This window comes from Podarcis liolepis (assembly GCF_965112155.1).
Source record: "Podarcis liolepis genome assembly, chromosome: 10".
NCBI classification, from domain to species: Eukaryota; Metazoa; Chordata; class Lepidosauria; order Squamata; family Lacertidae; genus Podarcis; species Podarcis liolepis.
The window spans coordinates 15,781,665-15,787,860 of record NC_139562.1 but is presented as its reverse complement, the minus strand read 5'-3'; the positions used below and the strand labels follow the sequence as shown (position 1 = coordinate 15,787,860).

General features: G+C 41.5%; 1 long non-coding RNA gene across 1 annotated transcript; it reads right to left on the bottom strand.

The window, feature by feature from the left end:
• Positions 1-662: 662 nt before the first annotated feature.
• Positions 663-2,747, bottom strand: LOC310687414. The gene is made up of 2 exons (XR_014516414.1): positions 2,694-2,747; positions 663-787 (listed from the first exon to the last, which is right to left on the bottom strand). It is a non-coding gene; the product is annotated as an uncharacterized lncRNA (long non-coding RNA).
• Between the last annotated feature and the right edge of the window lie 3,449 nt (positions 2,748-6,196).

Below are 6,196 nucleotides of genomic sequence, written 5' to 3'. Positions count from 1 at the left end.
GAGGTGGGAGAGAATTCAGCAACTAGGAAGATTGTTACATTTTAGTCCCAAAATCATTACTTACGGTGGTGAGAAAAAAGTCATTCCCAGTACAAATTCTCCTTAATATCCACCCGTGGGGACTTACTGGGAATGACTATTTTCTCAGCACCGTAAGTAATGATTTTGGGACTAAAAAATGATAATATTATCTTAGCACCCCAAATTTTGTCCTGGAATTTTCCAAGTAGATTCCCCCTCCAGAAGGAATTGAGCTAGAAATGGGTGCTAAACTTCCACTAGATTTCCAGAAGTGGCTTTTTATTGTCATGTGGAAGATCGCAAAAAAGTGGAAATCCTCAGGTATGAAAACATTGGGGAAATGGAGTAAAGTGCTGTCTGATTGCAGCCTTTGGCTTCTGCGGAAATGAGATCAACCCTGCAGTTCATTACAGTTCAATAATAGCAAGGCAGTGAATGCAAACCCCACCACCTTAGCGCAAGGTGCACACAGGTCTATTCCTGCTCTCGTTGGCTGACTCTTCCATGCATCATGTATACAGGTCGCTAGTCTTGAGATGGGGAAGCCAGATCTGTTTACGTGACTATCTCCCCAGAATTGTTAAGAGGAATCTTCTTGCCCAGACACTGCCTTTTGCATTTAGCCATCACAACTGTATCAGTTCCCGGTAACAACTCATTACCTTTATTAACATCATCATCAATCATAGTCATCATCCTTGCTTTCTCTCTGTAGAGCCAACGGTGTATGATTGGTGCATCAAAAGATATCGATTCTGCTCCCCAACTGTAAATTTTTAAAGAGAAGTATAATGAATTATAAATAACAATACTTTCTTCATACACAAATACCTTCATTTATTAGTGAAGACGGCTCTTCAGTCTAGGTTCAAGTGCACTCTTGTTAGTAAGGAAAAGTTGACGGAACTAGCCAAACAGCTCTACCTTTTTTTATGGCAGAAAGATACTAAATCCATGTTGCCTCAAATCTAACATTTTGCATTATGCACAGGGCACGGGGGAGATTTGTATTTAAGGAACGTCTGCTTCATGTGCCCAAAATCACAACGCACCAAATTTCACAACGGAAAAGGCCTGTTCCAGAAATCAGAGGATGAAGGATAGCACCCAGCAAAGGGAATTTCTCAGTGCAAATTGGGGTAAACTGCCTCTTGCCTCTGCTGGTACCCAGCCATCTGGACCCTGAATCTGGATAGAAATGTACATCTCCAGCAAATAAATCTCCATTGCAGCAATGCTCATTTGCATATTTGTTTGTTTGGTTTGGACCGCACCTTTCCATCAAATGGTGCATATAGGTCTTCCTGGACCAAGTCTTTGTATCAGGCACAGGAAACCTCCAGATTAGGCCCAGTGGGGTGTGGGTGTGTTTCTGTCTGTGTGTCTGTATTTGGTGCAAAATTGAAAAGGCAAGTGGAGGATGCTGTTCTGCCGCCTCTCTCTCTTGTTGCTGCTCGGATGCTCAGAGAGCAGAGGTGAACCAGCAGTGACAGCCACACCCTCTAACTTTCCTCAGATGAAAACAAGGACTCCCCTCAACTGACCCTCTCCAACCTCCTATTTTTGTCCACCACCACCCCAAGCATTTCCTGTCAGAAGAAGGCCGAGCACCACCACTACTTTTCCAATGGGACACAGCACATATTCCCCCCCATCCCGAGAAACCCCTTAATCCTGATTTTATTTTATTTTATTCTTTGGTAGATGTACAAAAAAGAAAATCACACACTAACAAATAAATGTTGGAAAGTGTTATGTACTGAAGTTCTCACCCTGGGCCAGCAGGGGGATACTGTAGATAGTTTTCACTCAGGTCCACATACGCAAATAAGGAATTGAAAGCGACGTTCAGTGATTGGATAGTTACAGAAAGTGGTTACTGTTGCGTTGTAGTGCCCCACAAATAACCCAGAGGTGCATTTTAAATAAAAGCACACATTCTACTCATGTAAAAACACCAGGCAGGCCCCACAAATAACCCAGAGATGCAATTTAAATAAAAGCATACATTCTGCTCATGTAAAAACACACTGATTCTCAGACTGTCTGCAGGCCAGATTGAGAAGGCAATTGGGCCAGATCCGGCCCCCGGGCCTTAGGTTGCATACCCCTTCTCTAAACTTTTTTTTAAAAGAAAAAAAAAGCACTGAGAGATGCCAATGCCTGGCCCTGCCAGTTCCACCAATTGATTGCAAGGCCAGAGAGTGCCCATAGGAGATCTGCTTGCCCACAGTTCTGGCCTGGCTCCAATAGGCTTTGCTGTCCCTTTGAAAGATCAGATCCCACTTTGAGCCTGAACAGCTTCCTGACCTGTGAACGCTCCAACAACTTAATCTCCAAATGCATATTGCTTACCGAAAGCCAATGCAAATATACGGCTTAAAATCATTGGGGTGGGTGGGTGGGGTTCTTAGGTCATTTGAAATCCATTCCTGACTTCCTGCCCATGACTACCTCTTTTGTTATGCGCTCTCTCTCTCTCTCTCTCTCTCTCTCCCCTTCCTCCCTCATTCCCCCTCCAGACCTGTCACCCATTTCATTTAAGCACTTAGCTCCCTTCTAATGAATGAATTGGCATTTCATATTACCTTATTATCCTATAAAGCCAAATGCATACTCAATAACATTAACGGTAATTTCTCATAAAGAGACATTATCGATTGGGGTGCTACCTGTAAGCATTGAAAATTGCAGCCTCCACACAGAGCCTTCCACATCTGGGGCCTGAAGAATTAAAGAAAAATTAAATTTGACAGCAGTAAATTCACAGGCACAATCGAGGCACCAATTTATATGCAAAATGAAATGCTTTATGAAAATTTCCTCTATTTTCTCACGGAGATTTGGAGGGTTGTGGGGAGGGGGGGGGGAGAGAGAGATTTCACTAGATGCCTCTTCCTCTAATATCCCTCTACTTAAATATTATACCGCAGCCAGTGCTGACTCCCTTTGATGTATAAATAATCAAGTTAAATTATATGCAGCAAGGAGACTGGTTGCTCTGCCATTCTTATTTTACAAAGTAATTTCTACCCTAGAGGGTCAAATTTCCCTGACAAATTCTTAATTACTATGTTGCAACAGCAGCAGAATCTATTTGTGCATAAATCCTAATCATTCCCATGTGGTAAGTAACTAATATTACCAACCATTTCACTTGGCCTGTTCACTGAACTCCATAATTAGATAATACTTTTGATGATGGTACATTTGAAGTCTTAATCCATTTAATTTTTCATGAGATTTTTTTTTTATTTTAATAGGGATATGCTAGTGACCGCTGCCTATTTAAAAAATCATTAAAATTCTGTCCACAGCAGTAATAAAGATTAAAGATTACTAATATGGCATTCATAACTTTGCTGGTTTTCTCGAAATCCAGGGCTTAAGGTAAATGGTAAAGGTCATTTAATATGTTAGTCCCTAATTATAAGCCCGGGTAATAGGTTTCTTTTCTAATTATCCTGCTCTGTGTGTGTGTGCGCGCGCATGTGTGTGTGTGCACATACACACACACACACACACACATTCTTAGTTTGCCATAAGGAAGTGGGAGCACCAGGGTAAGGGAAATAAATAATCTTGGAATTAAGGCTCTGAACATTGATGAACGTCGGTAATGTATGATGATTAACTGGATAAAAGTGTATGTTTGAATGTGGCAGTGTCTTGCCTTGCAGCACCTTACAAGAAGATGCAGCATCCATTTACCAGTAGAAAATGAAGGAGAAAAGGTCATTTGGAAAGATTAATACCTTTTTAGTTTAATACCAAACATTGACAAATAAGATGAAGGCCTTGCGCAACTGTGTTGAAAGCCAGTCAGGAGCTGCTCAAGACCCAAAAAAAGGGAGGGAGGGATGTTAGTTTCCTCCATCAGTGTCGTCAGAAAATGGGCCACCATCCTTGACCGAGAACAGCTGCCAACTCGCATGGTACCTTTCGGCATATGAAATCAGGTCCACGCCCCAAGGCGCTTACAATCTGGAATTCAATATTGAGGATAGTAACATGATTGCGTGACTCTTGAGGGCATAGGTGCCAACTACCTGGGGTCCTGGGCAGTGCCGGATTTAGGTTTGATGAGTCCCATAGCCAATGAAGGTAATGGGGCCTTTTCTATGTCCAGCTCTCCTTTGTCAACAACAAATCCTCGCTGTTTTTGTGTGTTGAATATATGCTATATGGTAATTTATGGACCTAGTAGGTATCTGAAGCCATTTGCATGTAACAAAATATGTATTTTATCAAAGTAATCATTGAACTTATCTTATATTTTGGAAATGTTGTTGTTGTTTAGTTGTTTAGTCATGTCCGACTCTTTGTGACCCCATGGACCAGAGCACGCCAGGCACTCTTGTCTTCCACTACCTCCCGCAGTGTGGTCAGACTCATGTTTGTAGCTTCGACAACACTGTCCAACCATCTCGTCGTCCTCTGTCGTCCCCTTCTCCTTGTGCCCTCCATCTTTCCCAACATCAGGGTCTTTTCCAGGGAGTCTTCTCTTCTCATGAGGTGGCCAAAGTATTGGAGCCTCAGCTTCAGGATCTGTCCTTCCAGTGAGCACTCAGGGCTGATTTCCTTTGGAATGGATAGGTTTGATCTTCTTGCAGTCCATGGGACTCTCAAGAGTCTCCTCCTTCATGGAAATGTACATCCAGTTTCCCCCCGTCTATTTTTTTTTGGGGGGGGACAAGAGAGTGGGGCCCTAAGCTATAGCTTGTTTAGCTTATATGTAAATCCAACACTGGCCCTGGGTGCCCGAGCACCCACAAAATTCCCCATGAAGCAGCTGGGCTATTTGGAGCAGGACATTTTACCCTTATGCCGAATTGACTCTGTAGGATTGCTCTGTAGTCTAATCTGATCTGGCTATAATGCTGACTACATGTCTCCATATTGACTTGGACCACATGAACAGCAAGAGGGCAGCAAACTTTTAGACACCTTTGTGTCAATTAGTAATGGCTGATGTTGGATTGGTTTGCACTGGAAGCAAACCGAGCATTTCCTCAAAACCGAGAAGAGAAGAGTAAGACCATTTCTTCTTCCCTGTAGCTTGGAATTGGTCAACCAGGAAAGGGAAGTGGGTTGGGTTTGTCAAAAGAAAGGTGGCTTATTTGGATGAGAAGTGCAAACTAGAGAAGAATTTGGGGGTCATGATGCTCACTTTGCAGTGAGTATTGTGAACCTTGAAAGTGAACTGCAAGTTCTGTGACGTCACTAATGCTAAAAACATTAATGTAGCTGCCAGGAAAGGCAGCTAACAGGCACCTACCCCATCCCCCCCAAAAAAGATTTCAAAAAGTTACCATTTTCAATAATAATAATAATAATAATAATAATAATAATAATAATAATAATAATAATGTTCTTTGGCGTCTCTCCAGCTATTAACAAAATATTGCTTCTATGCTAATATCGTAAATCAAACCAGGAAATCTTTTCCCAACAAGCCAAAAGTCAAAATCCTTAGTTTTCTGTTTAAAATAATTGCTGTCTTCACACAGTTGATAATTATTAAACCCATATTATATCAAAAAATACCAATGCCCGGGATTTGTGACGCAGTTTTAATTGGCCGCCATCATGAATGGAAGTGCAGACCAGTTGGTTGTTAAAGTGTATAGGGGGAGGTGAGTCATCAATATTCTATGTTTGTATTTTTAACTAAGACCCTTCCCTGGAAAGGCTAATGTTTGAATGACAACTGGTTTGGGGAAAGTATGGGGTGGATGCCTTGATTGGATTTTATCTGGACAGAATGGACTGGACATCTGCATGTAATAGAAGGATTCTTGGACAGATTTGGCAGAAATACCAGCTTGTGAAGAGACGCTGCGAACCTATACAGGGGAATCCTAGGCATAAAACCACACAGAAATATATTGTTTGATGTATCTCGCTTGTTGGAAGAACTCAGAGACTGTGGAAAATAATGAGGATTAACATCAGAATTAATTATGGGAACCATCAGAAATGAATAGGAGAAGCAGTAGAAATAGGAGATGATCAGATCCCCTCCGACCTCAGAGCATGGTGAAGTCTCCCAGAAAAATTTATAATTTGGCATAATATTTGGATTGTTTAATTATTGAACAATTTGTATAATTCGGAATATATGATGTGTTTTGATTGGAATGTTAAAATGGAAAATTCAGTACATATTATTTAA